General features: G+C 41.2%; 2 long non-coding RNA genes across 2 annotated transcripts; one reads left to right on the top strand and one right to left on the bottom strand.

Annotated features, from left to right (window-relative positions):
• Positions 1-5,114: 5,114 nt before the first annotated feature.
• On the bottom strand, positions 5,115-6,590 carry LOC148112258 (uncharacterized). The gene is made up of 2 exons (XR_015729604.1): positions 6,470-6,590; positions 5,115-6,333 (listed from the first exon to the last, which is right to left on the bottom strand). It is a non-coding gene; the product is annotated as an uncharacterized LOC148112258 (long non-coding RNA).
• A 4,437-nt stretch (positions 6,591-11,027) lies between these two features.
• Positions 11,028-20,391, top strand: LOC148112257 (uncharacterized). Its single transcript, XR_015729624.1, has 2 exons — positions 11,028-11,108; positions 16,030-20,391. It is a non-coding gene; the product is annotated as an uncharacterized LOC148112257 (long non-coding RNA).
• Positions 20,392-20,629: the final 238 nt, after the last annotated feature.

Genomic DNA, 20,629 nt, shown 5'->3' with positions numbered 1-20,629 from the left:
TTTAAAAGGTAAATTCCCCGTTGGACAGGTTCTTTAAAAATCAATTTGCACTCGCTTTTGCCTGTAAAGATTTATTTCTAGGGGGGGGGAAAGCCATTAGTATTAAAGTGCTTAAAAAGTTGGCAGACTATCTCTAAAGGCATCAATTTCTAGTGCTAATTACAACTAATTATTCACTCTGCAGTTGTAAGTTGCATTTGTTTCCTGGGGGTGAAAAAGAGATTTGTCTCTCTCTCTCCAGCATAATATGCTTGGTGGGTTTGTTTTAAGAGGGGTAGAATTATTATTATTTTTTCAAGACAAACTTCAAAACAAAGAGAAACTTAAGATGGCAAATTCTCTCTGAAACACATCAGAAAAAGGTCAAAGGGTACATAAAGGCACACCTTGTGGTAGTAATGAGATTGATGGTTATCCAGAGGTCATTCACTCTGGCAGAATTTACTTTTCTTCCATGACTGCGAAATTATGGTATTTAACTTTAATGAATTTGTGTCCCCTTCCCCAATTTCAACAGAAATTTTATACCTTTGGAGACAAAGGGGCAAAAATGTGTCCCAAAGGTGCTTCCCCCCCAAAAAAAGGTAATTGGACTTGATTTTTTTTTTTTTTGGGAAAATGTTTCACTTCTCCTCCAAGAAGCTTCTGAAGAAGTTTCTTGGATGAGAAGTAAAACTTTTCAAAGAAAAAGAAAACAAGAAAGTCCAATTACCTTTTGGGGGGAAAAAAGCACCTTTGGGGCAACTCTGATCTGGATGATTCAGAATCTCCATAAATATTTAGCAAAAATGTGGTTGTGTAGTACTTATCCACGCTTGGCAAACTGCCTTCTCTGGCCCTGATGTATCCATGTTGACATTGGAACTACCTTCCTCTTAAGTTTTGAGCAAACTATCATTTATGGTTACAACTGATGAACGATGAGCTCTAGTTAAGTTTAGGTAGCCATTATGGACACATTGATTTACAGATGCCTTCAGGAAGAAGTTAGAACCACTGTTTGAAATTCGGCAGAAGGAAACTCTATCTTGGAGCTTCATCAAGTTTCACTGTTGTCTTCCCCTGGTTCGAAAATAGAAGAAAGATCACTAGATTAGGCCCAGCAGGAGAACAGTCCGAAGTTCATGAGAAGTGACAGACCAATGTCAGCCCTTGACACTATTTCTGTCAAGGCTGATGACAAATTCAGATGCACCTGAATGGATGGTTCTGGAGCACCAGCAGAAAATAGCAGATGATAAATAGAACCCTTCTTTCACTGCCTGAAACCAAACTTAGAAAGAAACTGTTTTCTTTCCTTGAAATGTTTTAAGAACATATTGCTGTGAATTGTTTATTTCCTACCAGTTTTGGACTATTCTTTTCTTTGCAGGGCTCTTAAATATTTTAGGAAGCTTTCATAAGTATCTGGAAGTTGGCATTAAATCACTGAAAGGCAACAGATGCACAGATATTTCAGCCAGAAATTGGTGAGGGGTTAATTGAGTATCAATGATGCTATGAGGTCTCTCAGAGTGAAGAATGAAAGCCAAAGAAGAACAGTAGGTTCCACTTTGCATCTAATGTATCAGAACAGTTGGTTGTGTGTGCTAGATTTGCTGGTACTAATACAGTCTTTTGACAGTTATAGGAATTTGGGTCTTCTCAACTTTGCTTTTCTTTCACTCACCTCTTGATAGGGTTGGACAGAGAAATGCTAAGGTTTCATTTCCCTTCTCTAGGCTGAATCTTAAATAAACAGAGAAAAATGAATGCGAACTTACCAAGGGATTCTTGCAATAGTTTTAATAGTGTACAAGTAGTCCTCGATTTACAACAGTTCATTGAGTGACCCTTCAAAGTTACAACAGCACTGAAAAGAGTGACTTATGACTGTTTTTCATACTTCATGACCATTGCAACATCCCCAGGGCAACTGACTCATTTTTATGATGGTTGAAACCAGGGGTGAAATGCTACCGGTTCGGACTGGTTCAGCCGAACCGGTAGCGATGACAGCGGATGGTTCGGAGAACCGGTAGCGGCAGCAGCACAAGGCTCCACCCACCTGCCTGGTCATTACTTCCTGGTTTTAACCAGGAAGTAACCTTTTTACCCTCTGCGCATGCACAGAAGGGCTTGTGCATGCGCAAAGGGTCCAAGCGTACATGTGACACACGCACGCGGCACATTCCCTTCCGAACCGGTAGGGAAGGTAAGTAGATTTCACCCCTGGTTGAAACTGACAGATTTTGCTGGAACTGATTTCTCTGGTTAGAGAAAAGACATCATCTACATCTATTGGTGGCTGGAAGCTTCTTGGGGAATTTTTTCATTAAAAAAAGAACTTGTGATTTAAGGTTTTTGGTGATTAGACGGTGTAGATAATAGAAAGAATAATGTGAGGTCACTTTAGAGAGGTTAAAACATACTTGCACTTATAACTGCCATGAAAAATATCTCTTTAATATCTTTTCTTTGTTTCTTCTTTTATTGTATTTTTGTGTTTGCTTTTTTTTGTGTTTGCTTTCTTACTTTATATCAGTTTTTGTTGGTTTTTAGTCACTTTGGTTTAAAAGCTGTAATAAAAATTATACACAAAAAGGAAGAACTTAACCTCCTCCCCGCAGCATTGCATTTTAGAACTGCTATCCCCCTTTTTTTTTTATTTCAAGTGTTTCTTTTCTCATACATCTGCTTTCAAAGCAAAGGAGGACTCTTCGTTTCAGATGCGCGCAAACATTTTCAGGGATGTTCTGCTTTCTGACAAAAGAGATTGCTCTGAAGCACCCTCCAGGCATAGTCTGACCTTGAGAAGGGGCCATGGTACAGTTTGGCTTTTCCACGGGGCTTCGGTGTTTCTATGTTCTCAATTCTGTGAGGTCTCTGGATTAAGACAAAAGATGATGCACAACAGATGTTCAGCTGGAGGAGTGTAAATGCATGAGCTGCCCTTAGGTTAGGGAGAAAGAAAGAAGTCCTTGACTTACAACTATTCTTTTAGTGGCCATTCGGAGTGACAGTGGCATTGAAAAAAGTGATTTATACAGGTAGTCCTCAACTTAAGACCACAACTGAGCCCAAAATTTCTGTTGATAAGCAAGACAGTTGTTAAGTGAGTTTTATCACTTTTCTCGCCTCAGTTGTTCAGTGAATCCCTACAGTTGTTAAGTCAGTAACATGGTTACATAGAACTAAGGAGAAATTTCCTGACAGTTAGAACAATTAATAAGTAAAACAACTTGCCTACAGAAGTTGTGAATGCCCCAATACTGGACATTTTTAAGATGATGTTGGATAACCATTTGTCTGAAGTGGTGGTAGGGTTTCCTGCCTGGGCAAGGGGTTGGACTAGAAGACCTCCAAGGTCCCTTCCAACTCTGTTTATTCTATTCTATTCTATTCTATTCTATTCTATTCTATTCTATTCTATTCTATTCTATTCTATTCTATTCTATTGTTATTAAGTGAATCTGGTTCCCCTATTGATTTTGCTGGTCAGGTTGCAAAAGGGACACTGCAACCATCATAAATATAAGTTGCCAAGTCTCCATATTTTGCAAGGGTCATCAGTGTGAAAAATGGTCATAAGTCACTTTTTTCAATGCTGTTATACCTTTGAATGGTTACTAAACAAACTGCTGTAAATCAGGGATTACAAGCAACTAATTTCATACTTACAACCGTCGTACCGCTGCCATGGTTACATGGGCAAAATTTGGGCCCTTGGCAACCAGCCTGTATTTATGATAATTGCAGCATCCTGGGGCCATGTGATCATCATTTGTGACCTTCCCAGCCGGCGTCTGACAAACAGTCAACGGGGGAAGCTGGATTAACTTCACAACCAGGGGTGAAATCCAGCAGGTTCTGGAGAACCGGTAGCGGAAATTTTGAACAGTTCAGAAAACTGGGAAATACCACCTCTGGCTGGCCCCAGAGTAGGGTGAGAGTGAAGATTTTGCACTATCCTTCCCCCAGGAGTGGGGAGGGAATGGAGATTTTGCAGTATCCTTCCCCTGCCACGCCCACCAAGCCACGCCTACCAAGCCACACCACGCCCACGCCCACAGAACCGGTAGTAAAAAAATTTGGATTTCACCACTGTTCACAACCTTGTTATTCACTTAATGATGCACTGCTTGGAATCCAGGTTGGTCTATGTTGTGTAAAATAAGCATTCTGTGGTAGAGGCATTCTGTAAAAGAGACTAGAAGTTGAATCAGAATAACAAAATAACAGAGTTAGAAGGGACCTTAGAGATCTTCTAGTCCAACCCCCTGCACAAGCAGGAGACCCAATACCATTTCAGACAAATGGTTGTCCAATCTCTTCTTAAAAACCTTCAGTGTTGGAGCACCCACAACTTCTGGAGGCAAGTCGCTCCATAGATTATTTGTTGTGTCAGGAAATTTCTCCTTCGTTCTAGGTTGCTTCTCTCCTTGTTTAGTTTCCATCCGTTGCTTCTTGTCCTGCCTTCAGGTGCTCTGGAGAATAGGTTGACCCTAAAAGCTACCATTCCTTCCAACTATTAAGTTGCTTCCCCTCAGATAATGGAAGACTGCTCTCATGTCACCTCTACTTTCTCTTTTCATTCAACTAGACACACTCAATTCCTGCAGCCTTCCTTCATATTTTTAGCCTCCCCTGATCATCTTTCTTGCTCTTCTCTGCACTCTGCACTCTTTCTAGTTTTGGTCACCATGATATAAAAGATATTTAGATTCTTTCTAGAGTCTCAACATCTTTTTTATATCATGGCGACCAAAACTGGATGAATCTAGGGACTCTTCCCTGGAGGGATTTCTCAATATTCCTGATAATCTTGTGCCTATATTCTTGTGCCTGCATCAACACCTCCAAATTAGGATTTATAGTTCCATAACAGGAAATCAAAATGAACAGAAGACGTTGGCACTGGGTGTGGAAAGCAGAAAAGCCAGAAAAAAATGCCAGAGAGAAAGCAAATGGCCCCACTTAATAAATTTTAAGAGCTCTCTGGAATTCCAGAATGCTAAGCTGAAGAGTGGAACCTTATAAAACAATTCCGTGCAAAGACGCTCAATAACAAAATCTATTTTCCTCCCAGGCATTTGAGTCACATGCTATAAAAAGAATCCAAGGCAATTGCCTGAGGTTGATAACGAGCTTTATTGATAGCAAGAATAATCTAAGATCTCACTCTTGGAACGATAGGCTGTTAATTTGCAAAATTAAAGGAGGTGAGTGGATAAAACTCCATCGGTCTCCTGCAACCGGTAATCGAGAAAAACTATGCTGAGAGGTTTCTTGCAAAGCCAAGAAACACGAAGCAGATGTTCAGTGTGAAGTGTGGTCTGTTCCTGAGGCTCACCATGATGCTTCCCCCCTCCCCACTGGTTTGTGACAGGAGTAATGTAAAGCCAACGTATGATTTCCTAATCTCTGAGAAAACACAGTCTCTTTGAACAATTTTCCATAATGGGAGTAATGAAATTGGTGTTTAGTCCCTTCGGTGCTAAAAAAGCAATTTACAGTGCTTTGCATATCCTTGCCCCTTTCTCTCCTTTTAAGCTTTACAGCTCCGAAGCTAAGAAGGAAACTGTTCTCACCACCAACACCACCAAAACATACACACACATACACATAAACAGAGAGAGAGGGTGGGGAGAGGGAGGGAGGGGGGGAGGAAGAGAGAGAGAGAGAGAGTGCAAAACATACACACACATACACATATACAGAGAGAGGGAGGAGGGAGAGAGGGGAAGAGAGAGAGGGAGAGGGAGGGAGGAAGAGAGAGAGCACAAAACATACACACACATACACATATACAGAGAGGGGGAGGAGGGAGGGAGGAGGAGAGGGAGAGGGAGGGAGGAAGAGAGAGAGTGCAAAACATACACACACATACACATATACAGAGAGAGAGGGAGGAGGGAGGGAGGGGGAGAGGGAGAGGGAGGGAGGAAGAGAGAGAGTGCAAAGCATACACACACATACACATATACAGAGAGAGAGGGAGGGAGGGGGAGAGAAAGGGGGAGAGGGAGAGAAAGGGGGAGAGGGAGGGAGGGAGGAAGAGAGAGAGCGCAAAACATACACACACAGAGAAAATTTCCCATTTTCAGGTTTAAACTTTGTTCTCTATAAAAAGAAGTCTATCCTTGACTTCATAGTTTAGAACATTATTTCCATGTTATCAAAAAATGGTGTCAGTCCATTTTAAATTCTGCAGCAGAGAATTTGGAGTTGTGGTTAAAGGCCAAAGGCTAGGAATCAGCCTCCAGCCATGGAGCATCAACAACTTCTGAAGGCAAGCCGTTCCACTGGTTAATTGTTGTGTTAATTTCTTCTTAGTTCTAGGTTGCTTGTCTCCTTGATTAAATAAAATAAAAGAATTTCGTTAATGAAATTTGGCTTTTGTTTGAAATTCATCCTTTAGGCACACACACACAAAAAGCTAATAGTTAAGGTTACTTATAGCATTAAACCATTTTTATTTATGACTTACTGAGTTCAACACAACACATGAGCAGCAAACCAGAAACATGGTTTAGCATGTTGGGTGAGTATAGTCAGATTGGTCATGATGCTACTCGTTTGTTTATACATTTTTCTGGGCGACAGAGTTCCTGTAACAGAGAAAGGAGGAAACAGTTTCAACTTCTGGTCAATTTCTTTCATTTTCAGGGACTAAGACATCATATACCAAAAACTCCTCCATTTGTAACATTTAAGCAGGATTCTTAGAAAGCAAAGCAAAGCAATCCTGCATTTTTTTCCCCTTAAAAAGAAACTGAAAAAAAAAATAACATATTTGCAGAAGGGCTACTTGGCAAGATTGTAACATGGTGGGGAAAATGCAAACAAAACACAAAAACACAGAAAAGCAGGCTTGAATTTTAGGTGGGGGGGGGACCCAATAACTAGAGGTGTGATCTATTGCAAGAAGGGTAATCCCCATCAGCCCTCAACCCACAAAGCTGACTAATGGGTCCTGTAGTCCAAAGCATCTCCTATACCGTATTGCAGTATAGTATACTGTATATAGGTAGTCCTCGACGTATAACAGTTCATTTAGTGACTATTCAAAGTTACAAAGGCACTGAAAAAAGTGACTTATGACCATTTTTCACACTTATGACTGTTGCAACATTGGAGTGGTGTGGTGGCCTAGAGGTGGAGCTCTCGCCTCACAATCAGGAGGCTGCGAGTTTAATTCTAGGTAGAGGCAGGTATTTCTCTCTCTGGGCACATTGAGATTATATCTGCTGAACAAAACTCCGCATTGGCAACAGGAAGGGCATCCGGCCATTAAAACACTCTGCTAGCTCCATTCAGTTGCCCAGACTCCACCCCGCAAGGGATTATGGGGTTGTTGAAAGACGACAATGATGACCGTTGCAGCATCCCCATAGTACATTCAGATGTTCAGAACATCACAAAGAATGTTCTTTCTGTGCCAACTCAGAAAGCTCAAACTGTACAAGGAGCTGCTGATACAGTTCTACAGAGAAATTATTGAGTCTGTCATCTGCACCTCTATAACTGTCTGGTTTGGTTCTGCAACCCAGCAAGACAAACCCAGACTTCAGAAGATAATTAGAACTGCAGAAAAAACAATTCCTAGCAACCTGCCTTCCGTGGAGGATCTGTATACTGCACAAGTCAAAAAGAGGGCTGAGAAAATATTTGCAGACCCCTCACACCCTGGACATAAACTGTTTTAACTCCTACCCTCAAAGCGACACTATGGCCCACTGCATACCAGAACAACTAGACACAAGGATAGTTTTTCCCCCGAAGGCCATCCCTCTGCTAAATAAATAATTCCCTCAACACTGTCAAACTATTCACTAAGTCTGCTACTATTACTATTACTATTACTCTTCTCATCGTTCCCATCACCCATCTCCTCCCATTTATGACTGTAACTTGGTTGCTTCTATCCTTACTGATTATATTTGTATTGATTGTTTCCTGATTGCTTATTTGTACCCTATGACTATCATTAAGTGTTGTACCTTATGATTCTTGATGAACGTATCCTTACTTTTATGTACACTGAGAGCATATGCACCAAGACAAATTCCTTGTGTGTCCAATCACACTTGGCCAATAAAAAAATTCTATTCTATTCTATTCTATTCTATTCTATTCTATTCTATTCTATTCTATTCTATTCTATTCTATTCTATTCTATTCTATTCTATTCTATTCTATTCTATTCTATTCCATTCATTAAGGAAAGGTGCAGGAGATTGCACGCTCACAGACCGCGTGAGTTCCTCCAATCGCTCTCACCTGTGCGGCCCCGGCACATCTGGCCATGATGAGCCGCCGTCTCCATGGCAACCGCCCGGGGTGAGTGAGACAGCCGCACGCGCCCCACCGAGCGCGCACCTTTCCCGCCAAGCGCTTCTCGGTCCTTCTTCGCACCCACCTCGGCTGCGATTGGCTGCTTCGGAAACTCTTTCCCTCGGATTGGCTGAGCGGCCTCTCTCCCCCCGCCTCCCGCTCTGAGGGGCCGGGAAGGTTTAAAAAGTAGGCGCGCTCCTCAGACTGAGGTAAAAAGAAGCGAGTTCGCTGCCGAAGCAGCGGACGGTGCTGCCGCGTCTCTAGTTCCTCGAAAGAGGCGACGGTGCGGGGCGCGGGAGAGCCAAAAAATCTCTCCCCGCTGCGCCTCCGCGGCTCAAGTCCTCACGCTTTAGGCTGGGACATGGCCTTTTGCGCTCTGAGGTAATTCTAGCTGAAATTCTTAGACCCTGCGAGATATGTAGGGGAGCTCATTAATAGCTTATTCTCGGGGAGTAAGGATAGCACCTGTGGTCATTTTAACCACGGCGTATTCGTTTATTTATAAAATGTATTGGCCGCCTATTTTACCATGGGGTAGCTCTCGGGCGGCTTAGTTACAGCTTAATTAAAAACTGTAAAGATAGCGCCTGTGGTAATTTTAACCACGGTGTATATTCTTGGGAGTAAAAAATGCCATTGGTGGCTGAGGTAAATATCTCAACGCCACCGCAGCTCACCTATGGCGAATTACCTCAGGGTCCCACCAAGCCTTTTCCCTCAGGGAATAAGGCAGAATAATTTTAGCCAAGACTCGAGTTTTTAAGGATAAAATAGTGGTGAGACCTGAGGTAATCTCAGCCACCTCTTGTTTTTTTTGTTTTTTTTAAAAAGGGCCAAATCGCCTCAGGTGGTTTTTAAGACTTAAAATTAGCTTAGGAGGACTGAAGCTGAGGCGATTTTAACCAGGTGCAATTAAAAGGGCTCAACTACCACAGGTGAATAAACGTTAAAAATTAGCTTAAAAGGCAAAAATCCACCCTGGAGTTGACCTTCTTTTCTTGAATAAAGTCAACTCTTGGGACCTGAGGAAAATTTTAGCCAAGGTTCAAGTTTTTAAAAGAAGCAAAAAAAAAAAAAAGAGAGAGAGAGAGAGAGAGAGAAAGAAAGAAAAAAAAAGAAAGAAAGAAAGAAAAAGAAAAAAAAGACTAATTACTTCAACTATCTAAAGGCAAAAGTTAACTGAAATTACTTCAGGGTCAGGAACTGACTTTGCTCTCTGAAATGAAGTGAATTCTTGGAGGCTGAGGTGATTTGAGTCAAGCTTAAGGTCTGAGGGTAAAATATTAGGGGGACCTGAGGTAAATCTCAGCCATGTCCTGTTAAAAGAACCAAACCACTACAAATAAGTCCAGAATTTTAAAAAGAAAAGGTTTAAAGGTAAAATTACCTCAGGAGCTGACTTGGCTCTTGGGAATAAAGGGAATTTTTGGAGGCTGAGGTAATTTTAATCAAGGCTCAAGGTCTTAGGGTAAAATATTGGTGAAACCTGAGGTAATCTCAGCTGTGCCCTGTGTAAAGGATCAAACCACCACATGTGATGAGTAAGTTAAAATTAGCTCAGGAGTAAAGTTCCTTTGGGACTTGAGGTAATCTTAGCCATGTCCTTGCAGGCCAAAAAATATTGCAGGTAAATAGATCACAAAAATTACTTCAGGGCCAGGGATTGACCTTCCTTTCTGGAAATAAAGGCAACTCTGAGGAGATTCTAGCCAAAGCTGAAGTCCTTAGAGTAAAATACCGGTGGGACCTCTGAGGTAAATCTCGGCCAAACCACCAACCCAGGAGAGAAGGGTGGAAGGCTGAGTCAACCTTGAGCCTGGTGAGATTTGAACTGCAGCTAGCAGTCAGCTGAAGTAGCCTGCAGTACGGCACTCTAACCACTATGCCACCTCGGCTCCACTTCTAAAAGCTCTTCTATTATTCCCTTCTGTTCCTGGTTATTTCTTTTTCTTTCTATTATTTTTTCTATTTTTTTTTTCATTTTTCATTTTTTTCAAATTTTCATTTTTTTCCTTCATATTTTTCTTTTATTTCTTTTTTCTCTTTTTTCTTTTTTTCTCTTTTTTCTTTCCTTTTTTCCTTTTTTTCATTATTTTTTTTTCTTTTCTCTATTCCCCCTACTCCACTCCACTCCCCTTCCATTTCCTAAACTACTCTAAATTGAAAGAAGCAAAACATAGAGGACAAGCTACTTCAGCTAAGACAAAAGTTAACTAAAATTACTTCAGTTTTGGGAGCTGACTTTACTCTCAGGAATAAAGTCAATTCTTGGGACCTGAGGTAATTCTAGCCAAGGTTCAAGTCCTTAAAAGAAGCAATACATGTAGAGGACTTGCTACTTCAAGGAACTAAAGGCAAAAATGAAATAAAATAGCTTTTTAGTTCCAGGAGCTGAGCTGACTTTCTTGCAGAAAGGTAAACTCTTAGGGCTCTGCAGAAAGGTAAACTCTTAGGTAATTTTAGGGATGCCTTCCTATACTTGGAGAGTTAGAGAAACTCCTGGGGCTGGAGGCCATATCTTTGGGAACAGTAAAAACCTGTGGTCTGCAGTATTCTCAAGGGCACAACATTCCAATTCCTTGTATCTTGCTTCTTTCACATGTAGGATAAAGCACATAACAGCCCCTTTGTAAAATGCTGAACTGGTTTTCTAGTCTCTGAACATCAGGTGGACATTTTGTAACATTGATTTTTTTTTTTTAATTTCAAAGGCAAAATGAGTCAAGACTGAAGACATCAAAGATTGGTTTCATTAACTAACCAGCACCGTATTCAGCCAAGAAGCCTGACAGGTACTGTTGACAACATGTGGTTTATTATTGCAAAAACCTTTGGGCCTTGCTAAAGCTTACCCTAAGGCTTGCTTTAGTGAAGTTTTGAAGAAAACAAAAACACAAATGTGACAAATGTATGTTCTTTTATTGAATAACCCGAAGGCCTTTTTTTTTTTAAAAAAAAAAGATAAAACAATTTCAGAAATAACAGTCTAAAAATATATGATATATGACATTTAAAATTTAACAATATCGAAGTTCAATAACTAGATTTCCAAAACTAGATAACCCAAATAAGATAGCTCCTCTCTAACTCAGCTCATCTTTCTTACAATCAATGAAATTCTTTTCGATATAACTGGCTCGTATTGCTGTCATCCTTTTAAGATAGCGAGTGATAGCCCTTACCAGGGGAGGAGAGTCTGCCTTCAATAGAAATGATAATTTATGCCTTACATTCCAGTGGGGAAATTTATTTATAATTGGGGACAGATATTGTTTTCTTACTTCCTCATACAACCTACATTCAAATATAATATGCGCCATATCCTCCACGACGTTTGCCCCACATATACATGTTCTTTCTTCATACGGGATTTTCCGGTAACTGTCGAATTTGACGTTGGTATCTAAAAGTTCAAATCTAAACTTGACAAATAGTTGTCTCTCCACTGATGGCATTTCTAGATGTACCGTATTTTCCGGCGTATAAGACGACTGGGCGTATAAGACGACCCCCGACTTTTCCTGTTAAAGTATAGGGTTTGGGCTATACTTGCCATATAAGACTACCCCTCTTCCAACGCACACCAAATAAAAATTAAAAAACATCAACTGGCTCACCCACAATGTAAAAGCAGCTGTGCTAGACCCAAAATGGCCCCTACAACAAGCAGGAACCTCACACAGCCACAAAAAGCCCAAAACAACAACTTTCACACTTTACACACACACAACACAACACAACACAACACAACTGGCTCACCCACAATGTAAAAGCAGCTGTGCTAGACCCAAAATGGCCCCTGCAACAAGCAGGAACCTCACACAGCCACAAAAAGCCCCCCAAAAAACAACTTTCACACTTTACACACACAAAATTCCACATACAGCTTTGTGAGATATTTTGTGTTTGTGTAGTTAGAGTGAAACACTACAGAAACACACTAAATCTCAGAAAACTGCACAAATATTACTTTATTTTTATTTTTATATGAAAACTAAATTTAAAACTTCCTAAACTTTAAATGGCTAGGTCTAAAAAAGTACAACTAAAAAAAACCCCAATTAACTATTTTTTTTAAAGCTCCCAAAGGGGGAAAAAACTTACCCAATAGAACAGGTCTCCAACCTTGGCAACTTTAAGACTTGTAGACTTCAACTCCCAGAATTCCTCAGCCAACTTTGTTTTGCTGGCTGAGGAATTCTGGGAGTTGAAGTCCACAACTCCCTGCCTGCTTGATTGCAGGCAGGGAGTGGCTTGCTGATGGAGTGGATTCAGGCAAGCGAAGCAAGGCAAGGGTTGCGACTAGCAGCTAAAGTAAGCAAGCTGGAGGGGGAAAACTTTTTTCCTTTTACATGGCTCTGGCGATCCCAGCTGCGTTGCCTGATTAGCAGGCAACTCAGCTGGGATCGTCAGAGCTTGGATCGCCAGAGCCATTTAAGGCTCATCAGAGCCTTTCGGGATGGTTACTGCCTGGTTACAGGAGAACGACACCCGGTGTATAAGACGACCCCCGACTTTTGAGAAGATTTTCATGTGTTAAAAAGTCGTCTTATACACCGGAAAATACGGTAAATATTTTTCCAGGGTAAAAGTTGTTTTAACTGTTGTCAGAAGCTTAAGGGAGTTATTAGTTGAAAAAGTTGCCATGTCCATTTGCCCATGTATATCTTTAATCCGTTGTTTGACTTGCTTTAGTGTGTCACACAATGGGAACCCTATGCCATATTGATTCAATATTTCTGACAGCTGAGTTAGCCAGGAATACCTTTGAGGATTTGAAATCTGCTGTTCCTCTAGGCAGATTTTGGGAAGTCTGCTGGCTTCCATCTGAGTCATTTTTAGCCAGTAGGCTACCACCCTAGTAATTGTGTAGGTGTGCAGTGAAAAATGTCCCAATTCAGCTCTGACGGCTACCGCCGAAATGGAATTGTTTACCCCCAGCATCCTCCTTAACAAATTATTTTGAGTTCTCTCCAATATGGGGGCCTCTGTAAGACCCCAGATTTTGGCACCGTAGAGCATAATCGGAACAAGTTTAGCCTGAAAGACTTTATGAATTGGTAAAATCGAGGTTGGTTGAATACGTTTACTTAATTTGGATACAAGGCTTGCCCCAGCTCTGACCTTTTGAGAAAGGTATTGATGGTGCGGAGTCCAACCACCTGCACTGGAAAAAACAATTCCAAGATAGGTATATTGGGTAACTTGCTCAATCTTTGTGTCATTAATATGCCAATTATGCTTTTTATTCTTATTGCCAAAGACTAAAACTTTTGATTTAGCTACATTTATAGTCAAATGGTTTGTAGTACAATAACATGAGAGCTTGGCGAGAAGTCTCCTCATCCCTATTTGGGTTCTAGAAAACAGCACTAAGTCATCGGCGTACATTAATACATCAATAAATCTTGAGCCTATTTGGGGGCTATGCATCAGGAGATCTTCCATCTGCACTGGGATATCATTTATATAAAGGTTAAAAATAAGGTGACCAGATTTTAACATTGGTAAAGAGGGACACCATTGTGGGCGTGGCTTATTTTGTGGGCGTGGCTTGGAGGTCATGTGACTGGTGGGCATGGCTAGCTGGTCATGTGACCGGGTGGCCATGGCTATGTGTATAGGGACTACTCAGAGGGCTGAAAAAAGTCATTTCTGACAGGTCCTCGCACTTTTGACTGGTCCTCACACTTATGACCATCCTCACATTTATGCCCGTGCAGCATTCTTAACAACCATGTCACTCATTTCACAACTGCTTCTCTTCACCATGATGACAAGATAGGGCAAAAATGTAAAATGAAAGGACAGTCGTAAGTTCGAGGACTGGTCAAAAGTGCGAGGACCAGTCAAAAATAACTTTTTCAGCCCTCTGAGTAGTTCGCATGCACAAAAGGACTAACCAGAGGGCTGAAAAAAGTCATTTCTGACAGGTCCTCGCACTTTTGACTGGTCCTCACACTTATGACCATCCTCACATTTATGCCCGTGCAGCATTCTTAACAACCATGTCACTCATTTCACAACTGCTTCTCTTCACCATGATGACAAGATAGGGCAAAAATGTAAAATGTGAGGACAGTCGTAAGTTCGAGGACTGGTCAAAAGTGCGAGGACCAGTCAAAAATAACTTTTTCAGCCCTCTGAGTAGTCCATATGCATAAAAGGACTAACCAGAGGGCTGAAAAAAGTCATTTCTGACAGGTCCTCGCACTTTTGACTGGTCCTCACACTTATGACCATCCTCACATTTATGCCTGTGCAGCATTCTTAACAACCATGTCACTCATTTCACAACTGCTTCTCTTCACCATGATGACAAGATAGAGCAAAAATGTAAAATGTGAGGACAGTCGTAAGTTTGAGGACTGGTCAAAAGTGCGAGGACCAGTCAAAAATAACTTTTTCAGCCCTCTGAGTAGTCCATATGCACAAAAGGACTAACCAGAGGGCTGAAAAAAGTCATTTCTGACAGGTCCTCGCACTTTTGACTGGTCCTCACACTTATGACCATCCTCACATTTATGCCCGTGCAGCATTCTTAACAACCATGTCACTCATTTCACAACTGCTTCTCTTCACCATGATGACAAGATAGGGCAAAAATGTAAAATGAAAGGACAGTCGTAAGTTCGAGGACTGGTCAAAAGTGCGAGGACCAGTCAAAAATAACTTTTTCAGCCCTCTGAGTAGTCCATATGCATAAAAGGATACAGCAATAGAGAGAGATGAAGGAAGGGAAGGGAAATTAGAGTAGGAGTGAGGGGAAGAGAGGGAGGAAGAGAGGAGGAGAAGGAGAAAGGAAGAGGAAGTAGGGAGGAGAAAAAGGGTGGGGTGAAGAGAAAGTAAGAAGGAAAGAAAAGAGAGAAGTGGTAGGTTTGAGGAGAAAGATTGCTGTACAATAAAAAAGATGAAAGGGAAGAAAGCCAACCCCAAGCAAATATAAAGATATTAAGATAAAGATTGAATTGTTAAACTTTAAAGAATAAAAGAGAACAAATATAAATAAATAGCAATAATTAGAAACACACATACAACCATACAATGTATTTTATTTGACCAGTTCACAAATTTAAACAGTGTTTAGTCATTTCAATTAAATTTACAATTTCTATATTTCCTTTTTGCCATATTTATTCCTCATCTATTTTTTTAAAAAAACCAATATTACCCTTCATCCTCATCTCTAATCTTAATCAAATTCAATTTTTCCCTTCTATTCTATATTACACCCCTTCCCATTGTCATCTATTTTTATATCCATCCTCACATTGGTTAATTATGTAATTATGTAATACAGTTGTTTAATACAAATTCAACATTTTAATATAAATCAATTAGTTATATAACTATCTTTTTTGCTACTTCAAGGAACTAAAGGCAAAAATGAAATAAAATAGCTTTTTAGTTCCAGGAGCTGAGCTGACTTTCTTGCAGAAAGGTAAACTCAGGGCCTAAGGTAATTTTAGGGATGCCTTCCTATACTTGGAGAGTTAGAGAAACTCCTGGGGCTGGAGGCCATATCTTTGGGAACAGTAAAAACCTGTGGTCTGTAGTATTCTCAAGGGCACAACATTCCAATTCCTTGCATCTTGCTTCTTTCACATGTAAGATAAAGCACATAACAGCCCCTTTGTAAAATGCTGAACTGGTTTTCTAGTCTCTGAACATCAGGTGGACATTTTGTAACATTGATTTTTTTTTTTATTTCAGAGGCAAAATGAGTCAAGACTGAAGACATCAAAGATAAGTCATTGGTTTCATTAACTATCCAGCGCCGTATTCAGCCAAGAAGCCTGACTGGTACTGTTGGCAACATGTGATTTATTATTGGAAAAACCTTTGGGCCTTGCTAAAGCTTACCCTAAGGCTTGCTTTAGTAAAGTTTTGAAAAAAACAAAAACACAAATGTGACAAATGTATCTAAAATGTATAAACAATTTGTGACCTGAGTTAATTTTAGCCATTGGCTGCGGTTCTTAGAACCAAAGAGAGGGGGCGCCAGAAGCATCCACCATACCAATATAGAGTGGAGATGGGGGTGATGCCCCTACTTGTGGAGGTCATTCAGTCCCTGTGCTTCCACTCTGTGACGCTCACACTGAATGAGCCCGGGAGTTGGCCTGCTGCCTGTCTCATTCAATCCCTGAGCACACACTCTGGAAGACTCACACTAGATGGCCTCTGGGGTTCCAATGGGTGACCCTTTCAGTCCCTGGGCGAGCAGTGAGGGCGAATCACCCTGGAGGAGTCAAGAGCACTCAGCAAGCCTCCCCCAGTTCCTGAGGACCCCCTCAGTACTCCGACTGGAAGGGAATCCTTTTGGAACACCTCCTTCCCACCTTCACTTCCTTAGAAAGAATGCCAGTACCAGCCAGACATCTTAGAACTGAAAGTAAACCTGATGATGCTCTTTAATATGCCGCTGTATATCAATAAAGGAGATGATTTGTGGCTCACGGTAGAAATGAAGGGTCCTTCATGCTCCCTGAGATTGGTGGTATCCTTGCAGATATTTCATTACCAACTAGGGCTGTGATGGCGAACCTATGGTGTACCACAGGTGGCACGCGGAACCATATTAGTGGGCACGCCAGCTCAGCTCTGGGGGATATGCGCGCGCCGGCCAGCTGATTTTCGGACCTTCTGGGCCCACCAGAAGTAGGGAAACAGGCTGTTTCCTGCCTCCGGAGGGCCTGGGGGGCGGGTGGGGAAGGCCCGCTTTTTTTTCTTACCTGGCTCCAGATCCTCTCTATGCATCTGGGAAGGGCAAAAGCAGCCTTTCCCACTCCCTTGGAGGCCCTACGGAGGCTGAAAGGGCACATTTCCCGACTCCCAGTGGGACAGGAAGTGATGTTTTTTCCTGTCCCCAGCCTCCAGAGACTCCTAGAGAGGCTTCTAGAGGCTTCTAGAGACTCCTAGAGAGGTTCTGGAGGCTGGGAACAGCAAAAAATGTCACTTCCTGTCCCACCGGGAGTTGGGAAATGGGCCCTTAAAGCCTCCGTAGGCCCTCCAAGGGAGTGGGAAAGGCTGTTTTCGCCCTTCCCACAGCATAGAGAGGATCTGGAAACACTTCAGAAAGAAAAACGGGCCTACCAGGCCATCATGTGCCAGGAGCGGGGGTGGGTGGGGTTGTGTGCACATGCACGTGGGCATGTGCGTGCGTGACCCTCCCCTGCCTCCCCTCTCCTGGCACGCGATGCGAAAAAGGTTAGCCATCACTGAACTAGGGAATATCGGCAGTGCTAGGAGTAAGTGCGTTTTGCTGTCAATTTGTGTTCTAGTGGCTTGTCATTTCAGTGTTGATAGAAGTGGTCTCGGAGATTTTTTGATTGAGCTATTTGTTGTTAACTGTTAGAAATTTCCATGACGTTCACTTCTTGACTGTTGGTCTAATGTTAATCTTGGAGTTCATCTATGCTCATATGGGAGCGGATTCCTAGTGAGGTAGTGTTTTCGGCCTTTGGGGACTGTTGATTGTCTCTTGTGGACAGACTTAGATTTTGTTTCTGTCGTATACCTTTTTTGCCTGGCCATGGCTATGGTTCTTAGAATCAGAAAGAAAAGCAAAACAGCCCATTTTAATTCTAAGTGTGGCTGTTGTTGGATAATAGATTTTATACTGTTTTTGCCTGGCATAATTTTGGCCATGGCGATGGTTCTTAGAACCAAAAAGAGAAACTCAGCAGCCCATTTTAATTCTAGGTGTGGCTGTTGATGGATAATAGATTTTATACTGTTTTTGCTTGGCGTAATTTGGGCCATGGCAATGGTTCTTAGAACCAGAAAGAGAAACTCAGCAGCCCATTTTAATTCTAGGAGTGGCTGTTGATGGATAATAGATTTTATACTGTTTTTGCCTGGCGTAATTTGGGCCAGGGCAATGGTTCTTAGAACCAGAAGTAAAAATTCAGCAGCCCATTTTAATTCTAGGTGTGGTTGTTGATGGATAATAGATTTTAAACTATTTTTGCCTGGCGTAATTTGGGCCATGGCAATGGTTCTTAGAACCAGAAGTAAAAATTCAGCAGCCCATTTTAATTCTAGGTGTGGTTGTTGATGGATAATAGATTTTAAACTATTTTTGCCTGGTGTAATTTGTGCCATGGCAATGGTTCTTAGAATCAGAAAGAAAAGCAAAACAGCCCATTTTAATTCTAAGTGTGGCTGTTGTTGGATAATAGATTTTATACTGTTTTTGCCTGGCATAATTTTGGCCATGGCGATGGTTCTTAGAACCAAAAAGAGAAACTCAGCAGCCCATTTTAATTCTAGGTGTGGCTGTTGATGGATAATAGATTTTATACTGTTTTTGCCTGGCGTAATTTGGGCCAGGGCAATGGTTCTTAGAACCAGAAGTAAAAATTCAGCAGCCCATTTTAATTCTAGGTGAGGCTGTTCTTGGATAATAGATTTTTTACTATTTTTGCCTGGCGTAATTTGGGCCATGGCGATGGTTCTTAGAACCAAAAAGAGAAACTCAGCAGCCCATTTTAATTCTAGGTGTGGCTGTTGATGGATAATAGATTTTATACTGTTTTTGCCTGGCGTAATTTGGGCCATGGCAATGGTTCTTAGAACCAGAAGTAAAAATTCAGCAGCCCATTTTAATTCAAAGTGTGGCTGTTCTTGGATAATAGATTTTTTACTATTTTTGCCTGGCGTAATTTGGGCCATGGCAATGGTTCTTAGAACCAGAAGTAAAAATTCAACAGCCCATTTTAATTCTAGGTGTGGTTGTTGATGGATAATAGATTTTAAACTATTTTTGCCTGGCAAAATTTGTGCCATGGCAATGGTTCTTAGAATCAGAAAGAAAAGCAAAACAGCCCATTTTAATTCTAAGTGTGGCTGTTGTTGGATAATAGATTTTATACTGTTTTTGCCTGGCATAATTTTGGCCATGGCGATGGTTCTTAGAACCAAAAAGAGAAACTCAGCAGCCCATTTTAATTCTAGGTGTGGTTGTTGATGGATAATAGATTTTATAGTATTTTTGCCTGGTGTAATTTGGGCCATGGCAATGGTTCTTAGAACCAGAAAGGAAACCAGGACAGCCCATTTTAATTCTAGGTGTGGCTGTTGATGGATCATAGATTTTATACTGTTTTTGCCTGGCGTAATTTTGGCGTTGGCAATGGTTCTTCAAACCAGAAAGAGAAACTCAGCAGGCCATTTTAATTCTACGTGTGGCTGTTGATGGATCATAGATTTTATACTGTTTTTGCCTGGCGTAATTTTGGCCATGGCAACGGTTCTTAGAACCAGAAAGAAAAACTCAGCAGCCCATTTTAATTCTAGGTGTGGCTGTTGATGGATAATAGATTTTATACTGTTTTTGCTTGGCATTATTTGGGCCATGGCAACGGTTCATAGAACCAGAAATAAAACCTCAGCAGCCCATTTTAATTCTAGGTGTGGCTGTTGATGGATCATAGATTTTATAGTATTTTTGCCTGGCGTAATTTGGGCCATGGCATTGGTTCTTACAACCAGAAAGAGAAACTCAGCAGCCCATTTTAATTATAGGTATGGCTGTTGATGGATAATAGATTTTATACTATTTTTGCCTGGCGTGATTTGGGCCAGGGCAATGGTTCTTAGAACCAGAAGTAAAAATTCAGCAGCCCATTTTAATTCTAGGTGTGGTTGTTGATGGATAATAGATTTTAAACTATTTTTGCCTGGTGTAATTTGGGCCATGGCAATGGTTCTTAGAACCAGAAAGGAAACCAGGACAGCCCATTTTAATTCTAGGTGTGGCTGTTGTTGGATAATAGATTTTATACTGTTTTTGCCTGGCATAATTTTGGCCATGGCGATGGTTCTTATAACCAAAAAGAGAAACTCAGCAGGCCATTTTAATTCTACGTGTGGCTGTTGATGGATCATAGATTTTATACTGTTTTTGCCTGGCGTAATTTTGGCCATGGCAACGGTTCTTAGAACCAAAAAGAGAAACTCAGCAGCCCATTTTAATTCTAGGTGTGGCTGTTGATGGATAATAGATTTTATACTGTTTTTGCCTGGCATAATTTGGGCCATGGCAACGGTTCTTAGAACCAAAAAGAGAAACTCAGCAGCCCATTTTAATTCTAGGTGTGGCTGTTGATGGATAATAGATTTTATACTGTTTTTGCCTGGCGTAATTTGGGCCATGGCAATGGTTCTTAGAACCAGAAGTAAAAATTCAGCAGCCCATTTTAATTCAAAGTGTGGCTGTTCTTGGATAATAGATTTTTTACTATTTTTGCCTGGCGTAATTTGGGCCATGGCAATGGTTCTTAGAACCAGAAGTAAAAATTCAACAGCC

The sequence above is a fragment of the Pantherophis guttatus genome, chromosome 11, assembly GCF_059756535.1.
Source record: "Pantherophis guttatus breed Tessera chromosome 11, ASM5975653v1, whole genome shotgun sequence".
Classification (NCBI taxonomy): Eukaryota; Metazoa; Chordata; class Lepidosauria; order Squamata; family Colubridae; genus Pantherophis; species Pantherophis guttatus.
Note: the sequence above shows the minus strand (reverse complement) of the source record. Positions and strands in the feature narration are given on the sequence as shown.